At 43.0% G+C, this 21,934-nt stretch overlaps 1 long non-coding RNA gene across 1 annotated transcript; it reads right to left on the reverse strand.

Annotated features, from left to right (window-relative positions):
• Positions 1-6,292: 6,292 nt before the first annotated feature.
• Positions 6,293-11,569, reverse strand: LOC139359067 (uncharacterized). Its single transcript, XR_011614648.1, has 3 exons — positions 11,391-11,569; positions 8,314-8,561; positions 6,293-6,607 (listed from the first exon to the last, which is right to left on the reverse strand). It is a non-coding gene; the product is annotated as an uncharacterized lncRNA (long non-coding RNA).
• Positions 11,570-21,934: the final 10,365 nt, after the last annotated feature.

A 21,934-nucleotide genomic window follows, 5' to 3' on the forward strand; every position in this document is an offset into this window, starting at 1 on the left:
ACTTTCTAAAATGTAAGTATGTAGATAGACTAATTCTAACATGTTAGATAATATTGAATTAAAAGCAGTATAGCAAATAATGGATAAGCACTTGTTAAAATTATATAAGTCCATGCAGAGACATGATCGAAAGTAGAAAATTAATTTGGAGGAGTGGAAATAGTTTATAATGTATTCATTATGTTGTGTGAATGGTTGTTTAAATTCACAGAAGAGAGTCTATCCATCTGGCAGGCAGTCCAACAGAACAAGGAGGACCAGATGGGCACAGTAATAGGTCAGTACTGGTAGAAGAAAGAATATCCGGGACAGGATTAATTACTGATGCCCCTACCCGCCTTGGGACCCACGACAGGCCAATTGGCCGGCTCAACTTGTCCTGCAGGCACCCAAGGGAATTAAAGGCCACCTGGTGGCTATATCAGAAAATTACAGCTCAGATGATTCCTGGAGGGCAGCTGCAACAAGAAAAACTAAATAGGACCTAGACAGACCACAATGTATTGGTTAGCTTCACATACATACAGAAGCATCTTAACAGATCATCACTATTTCCGGCAAATCCTGTTACTTCCTCTTCATCTTTGCCAGGGTCCTCAGTCACGCCTTCTCTCACCTTCAATCAGCATAATACAGGTTGAACATCCCTAATCCAAAATTCCAAAATTCAAAATGCTCCTAAATCTGAGACTTTTTGAGAGCCGACCTGACACCACAAGTGGAAAATTCCACACCTGCCCTCAAGTGACAGGTCGCAGTCAAAACAGCCGAAACTTTGTTTCATGCACAGAATTATTTAAAATATTGCATAAAACAGAACGGGCATAGTAGCTCAAACCTGTAATTCCAGCACTTTGGGAGGCCGAGACAAGTGGGTCACTTGAGCTCAGAAGTTTGAGATCAGCCTGGGCAACATGGCAAAACCCCATCTCTGCCAAAAATACAAAAAAAATAGCCAGGCTGGCCGGGCGCGGTGGCTCACACTTGTAATTCCAGCACTTTAGGGGGCCGAGGTGGGTGGATCACTTGAGGTCAGGAGTTTGAGAGCAGCCTGGCCAACATAGTGAAACCCCATCTCTACTAAAAATACAAAAATTAGCTGGGCATAATGATGGGCACCTGCAATCCCAGCTACTCGGGAGGCTGAGGCAGAATAATCGCTTGAACCCAGGAAGAGGTTGCAGTGAGCTGAGATCACGCCATTGCACTCCAGCCTGGGCGACAAGCAAAACTCTGTCTCAAAAAAATAAAAATAAAACATAAAAAAATTAGCTGGGAGTGGTGGTGTGCACGTGCAGCCACTTAGGAGGCTGAGGTGAGAGGATCTCTTGAGGCCGGGAGGTGGAGTTTGCAAGGAAGTGGAGGTTGCAGGGAGGTAGAGGTTGCAAGGTGCCAAGATTGCACCACTGAACTCCAGCCTGGGCAACAGAGAAAGATCCTGTCTCAATAAATAAATAAATAATAAAATACTGTATAAAATTACCTTCAGGCTATGTATATAAGATGTATATGAAACAAATTAATTTCATGCTTAGACTTGGGTCCCAGCCCAAAGATATCTCATTAAATATATATGCAAATATTCCAAAATCTGAAAAAATCTGAAATCCAAAACACTTCTGGTCCTAAGCATTTCTGATAAAGGATACTCAATCTATATCTCTATCTTCCTTCTTCTGAAAATGCCACGTGCAGAGTTCATTACTATTGCATGTGAATGATCAAGATTTAGCATTTAAATAGTCAAAACCATCCATTTGCGTCAGCACACCCTCTAATTCTTCTCCAGAAACATGGCAATATACATATTTTGTTATTAAACAATAACAATGATAACTGATTCACAAAGACAAATACGCATTTTGCTTCACTATCTTTTTTTAGTGACTCATTCATTATTGAACACTATTCCCATCATCCAGTCAACTCTTGAATATCCTTTGAGATAGTTTGAGTAATTAAAATAGCAGCATTTAATTTCAGCTCTATTTTTGATAGAATTATTATTAGTACCCTCAGCAGAGGTCTCTCTGCCTGAAAGACAGCTCCCCCTTACCCCCACCAAGCGACAAGTCCTGATATGACATTAAAAACGCACGAATCCCAGCTACTCGGGAGGCTGAGGTGGAAAAATCACTTAAGCCCAGGAGGTTAAGGCTGCAGTCAGCTATGATCATGCCACTGCTCTCTAGCCTGGGCAACAGAGCTGTACCCTGTCTCTAAAAAAATAACGATAATAATAAGTAAAAAGCATTTTAAAAGATAAGGAAAGTCTCTTTCAAAAGGAACTTCTGGACACTGACACCTGACTCCCTGGGCTTTTGTTTGATTCCCTTCTCCACTGAGCTCTACTTCCTGATTACTCAGTTGACCATTCCTCATCTATTTGTCATGAAAGTGAGTGGATCATAGCAGAAGCTCAAAAAACATGAGTCTCTCCTCTTCCCATCCATTTGGACCAGCATGCCTGTGCAAAGGCCAGAAGTGGGAAACAGGATGGCCAGCACCAGTTGTACATTAGAACGCAGGATGTGAATGAAAGAAGGCATTAAGGGGGTGATCAGGCCTCTCCTCCCAATCTTTGGGTCCACCTGTGGCTTTGGTAAGTCCCAGGACCAGAGTATGCCCTTCATTACCCCATCCACTTTAACACTCGCTACTCAAAGATGGGGTGCCCACCAGCCCTTCAGTCCATCTCCAGCCTGGGCCTGCCTGGGCTTAGTCAGGAGATGTTTCAAATCCTCCTTCCTTAAATTCATCTTGCCACAGTACTACTATTATTTACTTTTCCCAAGCAAATTGAAAATGAGAAGGTGTACACAAAAGGAAACTTGGAAACAGACACCAAAAAAAATCAGATAATGCATGGCACTCTTCTAAGAAATCCTTCCACTTAACTGGATTCCAACACATTGGTTATTCTTTGTTCCCTGGTTCTTATTCTGCTTGTCAATGATCAAAACATCAAAAAATAATTAACATCATCAACAGCAGGACAAACTGACAGTTATGAGTTTCCTGATGTACAGCCCCAGGAAGGATGAACCACCACTTCCGGCTATTCTCACCATGTTCTCATGTACAACTGGAATCTCATCCTGAGAAAACATGAAACAAACCCAAATGGAGAGACAGTCTATAAAACTACAGGCCTACACACTTAACAGCAAGGTCATGAAAAGTAAACACACGCTGAGGAGTTGTTCCAGATTAGAGGAGACTAAAGAGTTATCTCAAGGAGATTATTAAGACAAGTGGTAAAATTTGAACAGCGACTGATATAATATTAGATAACAATATCATATCAAGGTTAAGTTTCCTGAATTTTCTAATTGAGCCATGGTAATAGGTTCTGTGTCCCCACCCAAATCTCATGTCGAATTGTAATCCCCACATGTCGGAGGAGGGGCCTGGTAGGAGGTGATTGGATCATGGGGACAGACTTCCCCCTTGCTGTTCTTGTGATAGAATAATCACAAGATCTGGTTGTTTGAAAGTGCATAGCACTTTCCCCTTCTCTCCCTCTCTCTCTCCTGCCTCACCATGGTAAGGCACACTTGCTTCCCCTTCACCTTCCTCCCTGATTGTAAGTTTCCTGAAGTCTCCCAGTCTTGTTTCATGTACAGCCTGTAGAACTGTGAGTCAATTAAACCTCTTTTCTTCATAAATTACCCAGCCTGAGAACAGACTAATACATATGGCTATGTGGGAGAATGTTCTTAGGAGATTTCTGCTAAAGTATTTTGAAGTAAAAGGGCACCAATCATTTAGGAAAAAAGTAATGTGAATACATAGAGAGTAATAACATAGGGAGTGATGGGCAAATGTGGCAAAATGTTAAGAATTGGGGTAAAGCAAATGTGGAAATTTTTGTACTATCATAACTCTGCTGTAAGTTTGGGATTATTTCTAGAAAGAGAAAAGAGAAAACACAAAAATAGAACATTCAATAATCAGATGCTTCACCTCTATTTTCTGATAGGTTTTTCATGTGAGAAAAGGGGAGAGTTTACCTGCAGCTCTCCTATCAGTAGCATTTTTAAGTTGAGTAGTAATAGTGATCATTGGGAAAGGGATTCCGTTATTTGGTTATGTGGACTGTATTAGTTCATTTTCATGCTGCTATGAAGAAATACACGAGACTGGGTAGTTTATAAAGGAAAGAGGTTTAGTTGACTCACAGATCCACATGTCTGAGGAGGCCTCGGGAAACTTACAATCATGGTGAAAGGGGAAACAAACATGTCCTTCTTCACATGGCAGCAGGAGAGAGAAAAAATGCCAGCAGGGGAAACGCCAGACGTTTATAAAACCATCAGATCTCGTGGGACCCACTCATTATCATGAGAATGGCATGGGGGGAACCACCCCCATGCTCTAATTACCTTCCAAGAGGTCACTCCCCCAACATGTGGGGATTACAATTCAGATTACAATTCAAGATGAGATTTGGGTGGGGACACAGAGCCAGACCATACCATGGGTCTACCAGTTTTTTTCCCTCATTAGCGAGAAGGCATTGATTTGCCTCATAGGTTCTCCTAATTAATCCTAAAGTCCTCTACCCATCTGGTCCAATGGAGAGTTTGCTCTTCTATGTTCACAAATAAGAGTAGTGGATGAGCCAGGCGCGGTGGCTCACACCTGTAATCCCAGCAATTTGGGAGGCCAAGGTCGTTGGATCACCTGAGGTCAGGAGTTCAAGACCAGCCTGGACAAAATGGTGAAACCCGCCTCTACTAAAAATACAAAATTAGCCTGGCGTGGTGGTACATGCCTATAATCCCAGCTACTTGGGAGGCTGAGGCACGAGAATCACTTGAACCCAGGAGGCAGAACTTGCAGTGAGCTGAGGTCATGCCATTGCACTCCAGACTGGGCAACAAGCGCATAGTGTATCCACTACAAGATAGTAGTGGATAAGTATTAAATGCTTGTATATGAAACACTGTGCCTTCTTAATTTTTATTTTATTTTTTAAAATTTATTTTTGAGACAGTGTCTTACTCTGCCGCCGAGGCTGGGGTGCAGTGGCATGAATGGCTCACCAGAGCCTCATCCTCCTGGGCTGAAGCAATCCTCCCACCTCAGCCTCCTGAGTAGCTGGGACCACTCAGCTATGCACCACAGGTATGCTCCACCATGCTAATTTTTTTATTTTTTTGTAGAGACAGGTTTCCCCATGTTGCCCAGGCTGTTCTTGAACTCTTCTACTCAAGCAATCCTCCCCCTTTGGTCTCCCAAAATGCTGGGATTACAGGTGTGCACCACCACACCCAGCCATGCTAACCTTTTAACAGCATTAAGGCATTTAATTCTTACAAGAATACTATAAGCTATGTACTATTATTTATCCATTTTTACAAATGAAGAAACTGAGGCACAGAGAGGGCAATACATTTCATGACCTCACAAAATGACTTGGTGGAGGAGCCAGGAATTGAAATCAGATCTATCTGGCTCCAGCATTGATGCTCTTAACTGTGCTATTACACGACGTCTAGGCAGAAAGAGCCCTTGCTGGGGCGGCATTTTGTTGGCAGGACTGTTGATCTGGCATTCCTACTCTTGGCACTAGGATTGAATACTGTCCTGAGTCTGGATATCTACCTAACCGTCACATGTCAGAGATGGCTACAAAGCCTTTAAGAATAGAAGTAGGGGTCAGGCGGGGTGGTTCATGCCTATAATTCTAGTGCTTTGGGAGGCCGAAGCAGGTGGATCACCTGAGGTCAGGAGTTCGAGACCAGCTTGGAAAACATGGCAAAACCCTACTAAAAATACAAAAATTAGCCAGGCACGGTGGTGAGTGCTTATAATCCCAGCTACACGGGAGGCTAAGGCAGGAGAATGGCTTGAACCTGGGAGGCAGAGTTTGCAGCAAGCCGAGATAATGCCACTGTACTCCAGCTTGGGCAACACTGTGAAACTCCATCTCAAAAAAAAAAAAAAAGAATAGAAGTAGGGCCTCTTTCCCTGCTCCCCTGGCCCCTTCTTTCCCCTTCCACCATCTGTATATAAGTCTCAGGGATTGTAAAGACAACCAGGATAATGAAGGAACCCACACCATGGAGTGAGAAAGACAAATTCGGCCACGATGAATTGTGATGTTAACATGCCTCCATCCCCAGTTTCCCTCGCTGCCTTGTCTGGTTCCGTGGGCCTCCTCCCTATTCCTCCTTTTCTCCTGCAGCTCCTCTGCAGGAGGCTCAATGCTCACGTCGTATCAAGGCTCTGCCTTTCACTTTGCTCCACACCAACTCCAAGTTCAACTGAAATCCAACATGGGCTCTTTATTTCCCTCACACCCACCATACAAAATGCCCACAGCCGGTTACAGCTTCTGCTGCCTCTGATCTGAGTGTTTCTTTCTTTGAGAGTTCTCTGGTGGTGACCTCTGTGCTCAGCTATTCTGTTCCCTGCTCTGCCCTCACTGGGGCAACAGAGGGAATATTTTATATTCTGCTTCTTTGGGCAGCAAAAGTAAATTACACAAGGTATGGTTGGCGGGGGGGGTCCAAGTTGAAGAGATTTCTGTCAGGCAGAAACATGGACGCCTGTGACACTCTGAGTAACGACATTCAAAACCCATTCTGGATGCAGAAACCTATAAACAAAATGTAGGGAGTGTGTATTTAGTGGGAGGGAGGAAAGAGCATATCCTTTTAACTTCCCAGAGAGGGAAAAATTTGTAATGATCTGAAAATAATAAAACTTGGAAACACATGAAATCTGCCTTATGGCAGGCTCATCATTCCTTAAAACACAGCTCTGCTTGTTCTGCAATGATGTAGAAACCGCTAATCATGTGCCACCATGAACTATTTAGACTTACCACTGTCCCATCTGGTAATCTTCATTTCCATACACTGAGTCATGCTATGGCCACGCTATGTCAGTTTGAGTGCTAGCACAGCAGCAAGATGGGTAGATCTGAACTAGATCTGGTAGCAGGGGTGTGGTAGGTGCTTGAGGAACAACCAGTAGTAGGTAGCAGGACAGCAACTGCACCGAAGAGAAAATTCTTCAGGGGTTAAAGGTGGAGGGTGTCCAGGTTCTTAGCATCTTGAACAAAGAATTGGACAAAACGCACAAAGCAAGGAAGGAATGGAAGGATTATTGAAAATGAATGTACACTCCGCAGTGCAGGAGTGGGCCTGAGCATAGGGTTCAAAAGGCCCTGTTACAGAATTTTTGGGAGTTTAAATACCCCCTACAAAATTCCATTGGTAACTTTGGGTACGCCCCATGTAAATGGAGAGGATGAAGTAAAGTTACAGTCATTTACAGCGTACACCCTATGGAGAGGATATTTTCTGTTATAGGGTAAGTGTGAATTGGCCTAATGTTCCCTGCCTCCAGACCCTATTTTCCTGCCTCACAGGAAGGCAGAACAATGACTCAGATGATATACAAAGTCATGGTGAGTACCCAGTGACTAACATGATGTCTCAGGGTGTCCCGCAAGACAGGTGAAGCCCTACCTATAATACTCAGAAATCAGGGAGTTAGCATTGTGTAACTGTTCACTGAATGCAGGCCACCAATCTCCAGGCCATGGCCGTTGGACAGACTGGCTTTTTGGAGTAGATGGTACTGGTGGGAAGAAAGTAAACTCTGAGATTTGAATAGAAAGGGTACTAGACAGATCTAAGCACATTAGTGATCACATCAAACCAGGCATAGGAACCAGTTCACAGACTCCTCTAGTCTAGAAGCAAGGGTGAATTAGAGGCAGTCCTAGAATGTTGATTTACGTGGTCAAGTGCCTCTCTATGAGGTCAGGATTGGTCCTACAGATCAAAGCTCCAGGCCACACATGTTAAGGACCCTCAGCCCAGGGAGGGGGCTTTAATCTTAGTTCTCCAGTGTCAGGAAGAGATCCTTCAGTCTTGGAGTAAGCATTTTCTGAGCACTTAGTAGGTGCCAGGCACTGGACTATAATGGAGAATAGTCCCTGCCCTCAAGGAGCTCCAAGAAACAAGACTCATTGGACCATCAGTTTGGATTCACTGAAGCAGGATTCTTTACAGCACTTCTGATGCAATTGTCACGGACTGAAGACCAGCCTCCATATAGGACCTGCAGGTACAGTTTGTTATGCCCTGCATGGCGAAATACAAATCCAGTAGAGGTAAATGAACAAGTCTGAGAGGAACAGTTTGAAGATCTTATATACCACCCCACCACAGTGTTTTTAAAGGTTAGGTAATGTCACTGAAAATAGAAAGAGGAAAGGTACATCCAGAAGGTGGAATAATAACCCGCCAAAGACATCCACATTCTAATCCCCGGGATCTGTGAAGACATTACCTGACGGAGTGAAAGCAACTTTGCAGATGTGATTAAATTAAGGGCCTTGAGGTGGGGAGATTGTCGTGCATTATCCGGACGGGCCCAATCCATTCACAGGGTTCTTTTCATCAGAGAACCTTTCTTGGCCAAGTTCATAGTCAGCGGGAGATGTGACTACAGAAGAATGGTTGGAGACGTGCAACATTGTGGGCTTTACAGAGGGAGGAAGGAGACACGAGCCAAGGAAATCTGGCAGCCTCTAGAAGCTAGAAAAGGCAAGGAAACAGATTCTCCCTTAAAGCTTCCAGAAAGGGACACAGCCCTGTAACACTTTGATTTTAGCCCAACCAGGTGTTTCTCCCACTAGTGATCTCTAGAACTGTGAGATAAGTGTGTGTTGTTTCAAGCCATTAGGCTTGCTTGTGATTACTTGTTATAGCAGCGATAAGAAACTGATACATTAGCACTTTTTTTTTTTTTGACAGATTCTCACTCTGTCACCCAGGCTGGGGTACAGAGGCATGACCTCAGCTCACTGCAACCTCTGATGCCTGGGTTCAAGCAATTCTCCTGCCTCAGTCTCACAGGTTGCTGGGACCACAGGCATACACCATCATGCCTGGCTAATTTTTGTATTTTCAGTAGAGATGAGGTTTTGCCATGTTGGCCAGGCTGGTTTTGACATGCTGACCTCAAGTGATCTGCCCACCTCAGCCTTCCAAAGTGTTGGGATTACAGACATGAGCCACCAAGCCAGCTGGCTTATTTTATGATGCTAAAAAGATTGGGTACTATCTATTCTCTAATACTTGCTAAATCTTCGTCTATTATAGCAGGAAATAAATTGATAGTGTCCAAAAAGGATAAATTTTAAAATAACAACTCAAACATATTATTTATATATGGAGGTAAATATCAAAAGAAATGCCCAAGAGAAGTGAAAGTGGGTGCCTCTGCAGAGTGAGACTAAAAGATGGGGCAGGAATCTGCTGTTTTAGTACTACTAATGCAATTTTTAAGAATCAGAAAACACTAAAACTTTGACTTAAGAAATGCTAAAACAATGTGATTAGACCTGTGTTTTCTTTCATATAAGCAGGTATTGTCTAGAACTGTACTCTATATAATTAGCCACTAGCTATATGTGACTTTTACATTTCATGTTAAAATTAACTAAAATTGGGTGGGCATGGTGGCTCACACCTGTAATCCCAGCATTTTGGGAGGCCGAGGTGGGTAGATCACCTGAGGTCTGGAGCTCAAGACCAGCCTGGCCAACATGGTGAAACCCTGTCTCTACTAAAAATACAAAAATTAGTCAGGCATGGTGGCACATGACTGTAGTCCCACCCAGCTACTTGGGAAGCTGAGACGGGAGAATCGCTTGAACCTGGGAGGTGGTGGTTGCAATAAGCTGAGACTGCACCACTGCACTCCAGCCAGGGCGACAGAGTGAGACTGTGCCTCAAAAAAAAAAAAAAAAAAACTAAACTAAAATTAAACTAAATTAAAAGTTCAGTCCCTCATTCACACTAGCCACATTTTGTGTGCCAGAGTATTGGATTCGTAGATTAAGAACTTTCCATCAGAACATTCTATTAAGCTATGCTGGTCTAGATTCTTTTGTTCTCTGCCCTGAAGCCATTGAGTTTGTAACTATTGCCTAGTGGCAAGATAGGTCTACAGATGCGAGTGAATGGGAGCCTGCAGGCCAGTTAAAGGAGTTACATCTGCCAGTTAGGATTAATGGAAAGCAAGATTAGAAAAGGAACAGACCAGCTCAGTTCCAGTTATCTAGGACTACATACCACACCACCTCAAAACGTATCTGTTGTACCATAACCATTTTATTTGACCCTCAGCTGGAACATCTAAGGATGGTCTCTCTGTGCGGCCTGGGCTGCTTCATCACATGGTGCCTGGGTCCAAGAGACAGGAAGTGGAAGCTGCCAAGTTCTGAAGACCTGGACCTGGAGACTGGCACTGTTCACTTCCGCTATATTTCATTGGCCAAGCAGGCACAGAATCCAGATTCAAGGAGAGGGGACATAGACCCCACTTCTCAACGAGAACAGCATCACAGATTTTGGGGGCCATGTTTTAAAACCACCAAAGCTCAGAACTCCTCTTCTTCCTTATCAATGTCTACTTTTCAAGGAAATTTTTTTTTTTTTTACAAAACAAATTTTACAAAACCTTTTTAAAGACAGTCTTTACGACTTGCATGCCTTTGCTATTCTAAAACTATAAAGTACCTTACTACATGTCAAACACTGTGTAGACTATTACTCTTGCAAGTAATGACATAAAGGAGGAAACAGAGAAATGCAGTATCACGAAAGTTTCTTTTTTCTTTTTCTTTTACATTTTTTTATATTTTCCCCTAAAAATTTCACTGAAGTGAGAAAGCTTCTTTTTTAGATGGGAGATAACTTGAACATGTTAATAGGCAGGAGAAAAAGGGTGTTGCCAAAATAGAAAAAGATTCTAAGTGTTAGCAGAGAAGGAAGGAATTGGCTAAAGAGTACCAGGGAAGGTGGAGCTGATTTCCAGATTAATGTTTTTAAAAAAGGCCGGGTGCGGTGGCTCATGCCTGTAATCCCAGCACTTTGGGAGGCTGAGGTGTGTGAAATGCTTGAGTACAAGAGTTCAAGACCAGCCTGGGCAACATGGGGAAACCTGTCTCTACTAAAAATACAAAAATTAGCCAGGTATGGTAGTGTGTGCCTATAATCCCAGCTACTTGGGAGGCTGAGGCAGGAGAATCACTTGAACCCAGGAGGCGGAGGTTGCAGTGAGCCAAGATTGTGCCACTGCACTCCAGCCTGGGTGACAGAGTGAGACTCTATCTCAAAAAATAAAGTAAAATAATTAAAAAATGTAAAAAAGAGTACCAGGGAAGGAATTTACATCAGGCCACAGGGGGCCACTAATCCTTTGTCCCTTCCAGAAATTTTTACATTTTCCTTTTAACGAGTCTGTGTCTTTCTCCTTATGAACATTAAAAAGCTCATTTGCACAGAACACTGTGTGGCCCACTAAGAATCCAATTCTAAAGGTGTCATAGCCTTCAATTCCATTATTTCTACCACTACCTCGCCCCACTTAGAAGAGGGTGCGCATGTCAGTGTTAAATGCTGCTCCTCCAATGGTTCTTCTAAGAAGCAAAGAAACAGGCTGCTGCAATGGGATCTCTGAGCAATTCTGATTGGCTGGGAATTGCAAAGGTTTTCTTTTACTCAGAGTTCTTGAGGTTTTGCTTCCATCTTTGAGAAATGAACCTTTTACCACTCCAAATTCTTCACCTAGAGAGACACTCACAAGTCCACAGACACAAAAATGGCATTTATTAAACATTTAAATCACCTGTAGGGTAATTATCAGATAAGTACAGTATAAGCTTGCATTATTATAATCACTATGCTTGACATTTTCATAAAGCCATTTTATTCTGCAATTTAAAAGAAATGATTCGCAATAAATCTTTTTTTTTTTTTTTTTTTTTTTGAGACAAGAGTCTCACTCTGTTGCCCAGGTTGGAGTGCAGTGGCACTATCTTGACTCACTGCAAGTTCCGCCTCATGGGTTCACACCGTTCTCCTGCCTCAGCTTCCTGAGTAGCTGGGACTACAGGTGCCGGCCACCTCGCCTGGCTAATTTTTTTTTTTTTTTTTTTTTTTGCATTTTTAGTAGAGACGGAGCTTCACCATGTTAGCCAGGATGGTCTCGATCTCCTGACCTTATGATCTGCCTGTCTCAGCCTCCCAAAGTGCTAGGATTACAGGCATGAGCCACCACGCCCGGCCCAATAAAGCATTTTTATTGAATATTGTCAGTGATTGAGCTTCAGAAGGTTTTTAAATGAGTCATACGATTTTCTAAAACTACTAAGTTCCTACTTTCCAATTTGATAAATACATCTGACATTTATAAGTGTAACTTCTAGTTACCAAGGGAGAACAAAATCCGAAAACCCTGTGAAATCAGAGGGGCAAGGCTGTGACTCCTATCATGCATTCATCATGCTCCTCTCAGGTGTCTCCTGCCAGCTCTCGGATTACAGCTGTCCACAGCTCACAGGTAATAAACTCAGGCTATTCCAGCTTTCTGACTTCATTTTCATTCAAATCTCAACAAATATTTACAAAGCACTTATTATATAGTAACACTGCACAGGAGGCCAGTCAAATATGAGGAAGACAGTGGTAAATCTGTAAGATGGAGCAAGAACTGCAACTAAAGAATCAAAGAGGATATCTCTTCCAAATCCAGACATATGAGAAAGAAAATAGAAAAACCCTTATTAGATGTAGGAGCCAGGGAGCTTACATGAGCAGAAATGGGCAACCCAAGAACAGAACAGAATAAAGAAACCATGTTAAGATAGTGAATTCTGAGCAAATCTTTTCTTTCTCTCTCTCTCTTTTTTTTTTTTTTTTTTTTTTTTTTTTTTTTTTTGTAGCTCCTGATCTCTGGTTGGAGAGCCAAATCTTTGAAAGAGTAGTCCTGCAGAGGGTCCACTGGGCACCTGCTAGGGAAACAATGGGAGGGATGAAAACAGAGAAGGAAAAGAAAGCAGATCCAGGGTTCCCACCTCCCTGGGTGAACCCGACTATCAATGCCCACATTAGACAAAAGGAGACGAAAAGATGTTTTCCTGGGCTCCTGGTTTGTGTTATTTGAGGCCTTCCTTTTTCAAACAATCTAATGTATCAGGTATCTGATTCAAGAGGCACATTCATTGACATTCGTAGTTAATTTATGGATTTATGGCTGCTAATATTTGTTGGCTGTTACAAAACTTTATCCACAGCTCATAAAGATTTCTTAGTTGTGAGCAATAGTGATTTAAATCTTTTTGTAGGGCAGGTTTGTTTTTCAGTTTAATTTTTGCAAGATTATTACAGTAATAGAACTTTGGCACTTTTACTAAGGGAAGGGAATCTTGAAGGATTTCAAAGCCAACTGTGTTTTCTAGCAAGCTCAGACACCCAAAAGCCTAAGAAAGAGGCTCAGAAAACATGAGATGTAAGGTGAGGTTTGGCATAGAGTTTGAATGAGGAATGGCAAAGGCTGGCATCTTCATCCCAAAGTACCCACTGGCACACAGCATTTGCTAAGTAATTTACCAAGACAACAGGGGTAGCTTCCTTGGCTTTTTATTTATAAAAGCATGCTAGACACATCTCAGAACAGTGACTGGGAAGTCTATCTGATGTTGTCGTTGTTACTGTTATTATTATTATTTATCACTCCTTTGACAATCGTGAGATTTTTTTGAACTCTGATAATGTGCCATGCAGAAGACAAACTAAGAGGCTGGGAACAGTGACTCATGCCTGTAATCCCAGAACTTTGGGAGGCTGAGGTCAGGAGTTCAAGACCAGCCTGGGCAGCATGGTGAGACTCCCATCTCTACTAAAAATACAAAAATTAGCCAGGTGCAGTGGCAGGCACCTGTAATCCCAGCTACTCAGGAGGCTGAGGCTTGAGAATCGCTTGAACCCAGGAAGTGGAGGTTGCAGTGAGCCAAGATTGCACCACTGCACTGTAGCCTGGGTCACATCTCAAAAGAAAAAGAAAAAGAAAAACAAAGAAGGCAAACTAAGATACAAAGGAAAGAAGAGACTTTTCAGAAAATCTGTTTTTTAAGCTCTTGATTTATAAAGTACAAAATGATCCTGGTCAAGCAATTACTTCAGAAGCCTAACCCTAAAGAAAAGCGTATCACCTTCTGTAAGAACAGATTGCCAAAGTAAACAGTGATTATGTTCTGACTGCCTAGAAAGGCCGCACCTGTCACCTTTCTGGCAGAAGAGTGAAGGGAAGTAAAAGATAAAAGTGTACAAGGAAGTTGCAACCTAAGTGAACCACGAAACCATCCCCACAGGCTGGCAATTGATATATGAAAATTCCATTGTTATTTAGTCATTTTTAAGAATAATTTTCTTAACTGTTTTTACTTAAATTTTTTCAAAATCAGTTATAAACTTTCCTTATGGGCCCGGCACCGTGGCTTATGCCTACAATCCCAGCACTTTGGGAGGCCAAGGCAGGAGGATTGTGTGAGCTCAGGAGTTTGAGACTAGCCTGGGTAATATAGTAAGACCTCTGCCTCTACAAAAAAAAATAAAATAATTTGCCGGCATCAAGGCACACACCTACAGTCCCAGCAACTTGGGAGGCCAAGGCAGGAGAACTGCTTGAATCCAGGAAGTTGAGGTTGCAGTGAGCCATGATCATGCCACTGCACTCCAGGTTGGGCAACAGAGCGAGACCTTGTCTCAAAAAAAAACAACAAAAACAAAACTTTTCTCACAAAAAATTCCCTGAAATATAAAAATGTATTCCAAGGCCGGGCGCAGTGGTTCACGCCTGTAATCCCAGCACTTCTGGAGGCCAAGGCAGCTGAATCGCTTGAGGTCAGGAGTTTGAGACCAGCCTGGCCAGTATGGTGAAACCTCGTCTCAACTAAAAATACAACAATTAGCCAGGCGTGGTGGTGGGCACCTGTAATCCCAGCTACCCAGGAGGCTCAGGCAGAAGAATTACTTGAACCCAGGAGGTGGAGGTTGCAGTGAGTCAATATTGTGCCACTGCACTCCAGCCTGGGCCACAGAGTGCGACTCTGTCTCAAAAAAAAAAAAAAAAAAAAAAAATTACTCCAAGGAACAGCACACACACCTCACAAATCACCACCAGCTTTACATTTTAGATTGTGATCATATGGAGCAGACAAAGGCTGAGGGCTCTACTGGGACTCATTTTTCATCTGTAGAAACCACTATCTGGATAAATCTTTACCCAGAGAAGAAGCATCATCTTTGTCCCAAAAGCCAGATGGTCTAATAGTATACCAGGGCTTTCTGTACCTCAGTTTCCTCATCTGTAATTGCCTTACACAGTTGTATAAATGCCCTAGTACTGTTTCTTTTTTTAACTTTTTTTTCTTGCCTCAGGAATTTTGCACCTAGTGCTGGTTTTAAAAGTGTACTACAAATATTAAGATGAGATCCAAAGGAAAATTTGAGTGGAGTTTGAGCATTAAACCCGTAGCTTCCCCCTTTAAGAATTTTTTTTTTCCTTGAGATGGAGTCTCACTCTGTCGCCCAGGCTGAAGTGCAGTGGCATGATCTCAGCTCACTGCAACCTCCGTCTCCCAGGTTCGAGTGACTATCCTGCCTTAGCCTCCCAAGTAGCTGGGATTACAGGCATGCACTACCACATCTGGCTAATTTTTTGAATTTTTTTAGTAGAGACGAGGTTTCACCACATTGGCCAGGCTGGTCTCAAACTCCTGCCTCAAGTGATCTGCCTGCCTCAGACTCCCAAAGTGCTGGGATTATAGGCATGAGCCACTGCACCTGGCTCCCCTTTAAGAATTAATTTCCCTATTGAATCTTTTAAAACAAAAAAGGCTCTGTAGATTATCACTGGGTTTAATCCTTTCTAGAAGCAAGAAACACCAGGGTGAATTTAGCTGAGACCCAATTCTTAAATACTTGCCTAAATGTCTAGGATAGTTATGAGTGTTTTCCCAAGAATCTTCAAGCAAAGAAATTTAGTTTCCTGAAATAGTTCAGGTTTCAAGTAAAACTACTACATAGGAGAGTTAAATTAAATAACCTCTAAAAGTTTTTTTCCAACCATGGCTTTTATTTTTAATTGTCTTATGCTTCTCCCTCTCTCTCATTTCAAAGGTAATCAGGAAGTCTCCTAGGATAAGGTTATTATATTCAAGTCCTGCCAAAAAATGTAAGAAAAGAAGCTCCTATTTGAGTGGACCGAAAAGAACAATTATACCTCCTAAAAATAAAATGAGCCTAAGCTAAGAAAATGAAAAGGTTTCTAAAGAAGAAGGTCAGTACTTCTTTTTTGGTCTCCTTTCATCACTGTGTGATTTACTTTAATAGTACCCTGTCAAACTAGATGATTCAGTGGCCTTATCATAGCTTACAGAGCATTTCATCTGTGGTCACTCATCCTGCCTATGAAGAAATTGGCATGTAGTCACTACAGAGAAACACTGCTCACCAATTTTTGTTCACCACCATAACCTCCTGATCCTTGCCTAATCAAACAGAGAGATACTATCCTACTTTTACCTACACAGAAAAAGAAAGAAGATAAAACAATGTTGGGGGTTGTGGCTCATTGATGGTCAGATATGAAAAGCTGCTGCAAATTTTGTCCCATCAGTTCCTAAAACTGCAGCATGAAAATGCATCATCATAACTACCCTTTACCTATCTCCCAAGAGTGAAATTGTTTTCCCCAATAAAAGTTTAAGGAAATGAAGGCCGGGCGCGGTGGCTCAAGCCTGTAATCCCAGCACTTTGGGAGGCCGAGGCGGGCGGATCACAAGGTCAGGAGATCGAGACCACAGTGAAACCCCGTCTCTACTAAAAATACAAAAAAAAAAAATTAGCCGGGCGCGGTGGCGGGCGCCTGTAGTCCCAGCTACTCGGGAGGCTGAGGCAGGAGAATGGCGTGAACCCAGGAGGCGGAGCTTGCAGTGAGCCGAGATCGCGCCACTGCACTCCAGCCTGGGCAACAGCGTGAGACTCCGTCTCAAAAAAAAAAAAAAAAAAAAAAAAAAAAAAAAAAAGTTTAAGGAAATGAAGTAATTGGTGTTTGGGGCAGGAATATTATGAGTATTACCATACGGTTTTTTCCTTAAATGGTTAATTAGAAGGAAGTGTGGCATTCTTAGAGCTATTTTTTAATTAAGCCAGCAGACTCTACCAAGAATCTGATCCCCTCTCTAAGCAGATAATTACAGCAACAAGTGACTTTCAAGTTTATGCCTATGTACTCCTAGTTTTCTGATGTGTGCCAGGAGGTTACCATTCCAGTGTTCTGAGTGCTGGCCTCTGGGCCTGACCCCATGTCTGCTTGGATTTGGAAATTTGCCTTCCCTTAGCTTGTGACTTGCCCCCCTAGATTCCAGCCTGTCCTTGACCTCTGGCAACAGCAAACTCGTTAACACTTGCTCTGCATGCATAAATCCTTGCCTTCTGCCCAATTCTTAATTCTGATTTTTGGACTTCTGGACCAGGCTAATCCTTACAGTCTGGGGAGAAAGAAATCATTGTGAGACTGAAATAGCTAAGCCCAGAGTTTATGATTAATGAGGACAGACAGTTCAAGGAGTCATTAACCATACAAGTGTTCACAAATGATTTGCCATAAGGCCTTAGATTTTGCATATTGTATATATGAGGTTCATATATTATAGCCAGTGCCAGGACACTAACAAGTGAAAGACTTTTCAAACCCAGGTCAGGGAACACAAGGCATAGCTCTCAAAACGCACCTCAGATCATAGGGCAAAAATATGCAGACATATGTAGTCACTGTTGCTGAGTTGACAGTGTCACCTGTGCCCTGAGGACAAGTTTGGTATCTGTTTAAGACCTGAGCATTGAGAGGCTGCAAGAGGTGCATAAATTCTGGGAAAGTCTTCATCCTTTCAAATACAAATGCACAGTATGTAAAATTACACGTATTTTTTTGAGGAAACTCTCATTATAAATGTTCAAATATGGTAGGGGCTATAAAATAACAAATGGAGTTTGGACTATAAAAGGCTGGTGTGGAAGACCAAAAGGAATGCACAGTGGAGAATTAGAAGACTTGGTTGGAGAACTTGCTCAGGCACTGATCAGCTGGCTCTCAATTTCTCTGTTAAAAAAAAAAGGGGGAATATATTTCTAAATCACATTTATAGCCCTTCCAGCTCTGAATGATTCTTTGACCTTGATATAGAATAATAGGACTGGAAAGGACCTTAGTTACTTAATTCAACCACTAATCCTTCAGGGACAGAGACCATAGCATCTCCTGGGCCAGCCTATGCCCTTTCCAAAGAGCTCTTATCAGAAGAAAGGTCTTTTTTATCTTGAACTGGCACCTTTCTCTCTGTATTTTCTACCATTAGTTCAAATTCTGGTCTCCCGGAAAACATAATCCAAATTTAATCCTTAACCCACATGACAGCTTTTCACATTCCCCTCTCAAATTCTGTCTCAAGCAAAGCACCGTTAGTTGCTTCACACATTCCTCATATGCTGAGGGTTTTTTTGTTTTGTTTTGTTTGAGACAGAGTCTCACTCTGTTGCCCAGGCTGGAGTGCAATGGTATGACCTCAGCTCACTACAACCTCCGTCTCCTGGGTTCAAGCGATTCTCCTGTCTCAGCCTCCCAAGAAGCTGGAATTACAGGCATCCACCACCATGCTCGGCTGATTTTTTGTATTTTTAGTAGAGACAAGGTTTCACCATCTTGGCCAGGCTGGTTTTGAACTCCTGACCTCAAGTGATCGACCCGCCTCAGCCTCCCAAAGTGCTGGGATTACAGGTGTGAGCCATCATGCCTGGCCCATATGCTGAGGCTTTAAACCCTATCTCCAACCACTCACTTTTTTTTTTAGAGATGGAGTCTCATTATGTTGCCCAGGCTGGACTCCTAAACTCAAGGGACCCTCCTGCCTCAGCCTCCTGGAGTAGCTGAGAATACAAATGCACACCGCCATGCCACACCCCACCCACTCACTTTTGTCTGTTTCTGTTATATGCTGTCATTGTCCTTCTCTTTTTTTTTTTTTTTTTTTTGAGACGGAGTCTCGCTCTGTCGCCCAGGCTGGAGTGCAGTGGCGCGATCTCGGCTCACTGCAAGCTCCGCCTCCCGGGTTCACGCCATTCTCCTGCCTCAGCCTCCCGAGTAGCTGGGACTACAGGCGCCCACAACCGCGCCCGGCTAATTTTTTGTATTTTTAGTAGAGACGGGGTTTCACCGTGGTCTCGATCTCCTGACCTTGTGATCCGCCCGCCTCGGCCTCCCTAAGTGCTGGGATTACAGGCGTGAGCCACCGCGCACGGCCTGTCCTTCTTAAAGTATGGGGTAGGGGACATCAGAGCATCCAGAAGCAAATACTAAGGCGAGAGGGAGTATCATCTTCTCTCCCCTGTTCTGAGTATTATTCTTCATTAATGTAGCCCACTTATGAATTAGCATTTGAAGAACAGTCATATCACATCATTGAATTACTGCATGTTTATCTTACAGTTTTTTCCACATGTGGACGTTAAGCAACACCTCTTCTATTCTGGGTTGTTTAATCAGGATTTTAATTCCAAGCATAAAACCTTACAGTTGGCCGGGCGCGGTGGCTCAAGCCTTTAATCCCAGCACTTTGGGAGGCCGAGACGAGCGGATCACGAGGTCAGGAGATCGAGACCATCCTGGCTAACACGGTGAAACCCCGTCTCTACTAAAAAATACAAAAAACTAGCCGGGCGAAGTGGCGGGCGCCTGTAGTCCCAGCTACTTGGGAGGCTGAGGCAGGAGAATGGCGTGAACCCGGGAGGCGGAGCTTGCAGTGAGCTGAGATCCGGCCACTGCACTCCAGCCTGGGCGACAGAGCATGACTCCGTCTCAAAAAAAAAAAAAAAAAAAAAAAAAAAAAACCTTACAGTTTATCCCTGTTGGATTTCATCTTATTAATGTTGTGAAAGATTCTATAAGAAAAGTCCAAGGCAAAAAGGAATCAGTAATGGATCTTCAAGGAAAAAGAAATAGGAAATAGTCCCAGAAATGCAAGGAGTTAACTAGGAAGCCTAGCCGAGGGACTACTAAATTAAGAGGGCAGGCCGGGCGCGGTGGCTCAAGCCTGTAATCCCAGCACTTTGGGAGGCCGAGACGGGCGGATCACGAGGTCAGGAGATCGAGACCATCCTGGCTAACACAGTGAAACCCCGTCTCTACTAAAAAATACAAAAAACTAGCCGGGCGCGGAGGCGGGCGCCTGTAGTCCCAGCTACTCGGGAGGCTGAGGCAGGAGAATGGCGTGAACCCGGGAGGCGGAGCTTGCAGTGAGCCGAGATCCGGCCACTGCACTCCAGCCTGGGCGGCAGAGCGAGACTCCGTCTCAAAAAAAAAAAAAAAAAATTAAGAGGGCAGATGGAACCCTGTGTTTATTTTTGCTTCCTCCTGAAACCCCAATGAATCAACATAACAGGATTCTTTCTAAGCCACAAACTCACAAAGAAAGATGGAAAAGTCATAACAGCAATAAAATTTTGGAATTTGAAAAGCTGATGACCAAGTGGTAACTAACTAGCACATCTGAGAAAGCAGTTCTTAATCTAGAAATGAGGAAAGCCAAAAAGCAATTTGATATTCACCCCTGAAGTCCTAAAAGGCTCAGGAATTGGTGGTATGAGGTTCTACTGGAAGTGAGGGGGAAGGAGGGCTAAAAGCAGATTGATTGGATGAAGCGTGTTTTAAGAACACATAGGATCCTTGGAGCTTCTTCTCTACCTCATCAGTAGGAGGCATATTATCTGGACAATAAGGCACTATTGAAGGTTGGCATACTGTTTCCAGGAAATTAAAGGGAGTATACTCAGCTCAGTCTTTTTTTTTTTTTTTTTTCTTTTCTTTTCTTCTCTTCTGACAGGTTCTCACTCCATCAACCAGGCTGGAGTACAGTGGCACAATCTGAGCTCCTCTGCCTCCCCAGCTCAAGCCATCTTCCCACTTCAACCTCCTGAGTGGCTGGGACCACAAGTGCACACCACCATGCCTGACAAATTTTTTGTATTTTTTTGTTGTTGTTGTTGAGATAAGGTCTCACTATGTTGCCCAGTCTGGTCTCAAACTCCTGGGCTCAAGCAATCCACCCACCTTTGTCTCCCAAAGCACTGTGATTGCAGGCATGAGTCACCATGCCTGGCCAGCTCAGCATTTTTTTTTTTTTAACAAACAAAATATTAAAGTATCTTCTCTACGGAATCCAACCAGTCCAAGAGGAAATACCGAAGAATTTCAACTCTAAGGGTTCCTCGAGGACATTCTTCCCTTCCATGGTACTGGTCCATGGCCTGTTATGAACTGGGCTGCACTGTAGGAGGTGAGCAGCAGGCCAGCGAATGTTATTGCCTGAGCTCCACCTCTTGTCAGATCAGCAGGAGCATTAGATTCTCATAGAGGTGTGAACCCTATTGTGAACTGCACATGTGAGGGATCTAGGTTGTGTACTCCTTGTGAGAATCTAATGTCGGATGATCTGAGGTGGAACAGTTTCATCTGGAAACCATCCCCCATCCCTAGATCATCATACAATGAAGCCCACAAATAAGCCCCACCCACATGCTCAGATCTTCCAAACAGCTTGCAAGAGTGCCTCTCTTGAATATAAGTAGCTATCTAAGATTCACCAAGCATCTGAGGCAAACCTCCAGTATGAAAAACAGACCACAACAAACAGAGAACAAAACACCCAACCTGGAGGAAACAGACTGCAGAGAAAATAAGACATCACAAAACTGTAATGAATAACCTTAGAAAGATAAGACGATATTACATTCAAGAAATAAGGATATTTAGAGATTATTTGCAGAAATGAAAGTCTCAGTGAAAGATTTGAAAGATACCGTTGAAGGAATTTCCCAGAAAGTGGAGCAAAATGACAAAAAGATGGGAAATAGGAATGTAGAGATTTAAGGAAAATAAAAAGATCATTCGAGAATATCTGGCACTTGAATAACAAGAATTCTATAAGACAAAAGTACCAAACTTTCTTAGCACCAGGGACCAGTTTTGTGGAAGACAATTTTTCCACGGACAGGGATTGGGG

The sequence above is a fragment of the Macaca nemestrina genome, chromosome 1 (assembly GCF_043159975.1).
Source record: "Macaca nemestrina isolate mMacNem1 chromosome 1, mMacNem.hap1, whole genome shotgun sequence".
Taxonomy (NCBI): domain Eukaryota; kingdom Metazoa; phylum Chordata; class Mammalia; order Primates; family Cercopithecidae; genus Macaca; species Macaca nemestrina.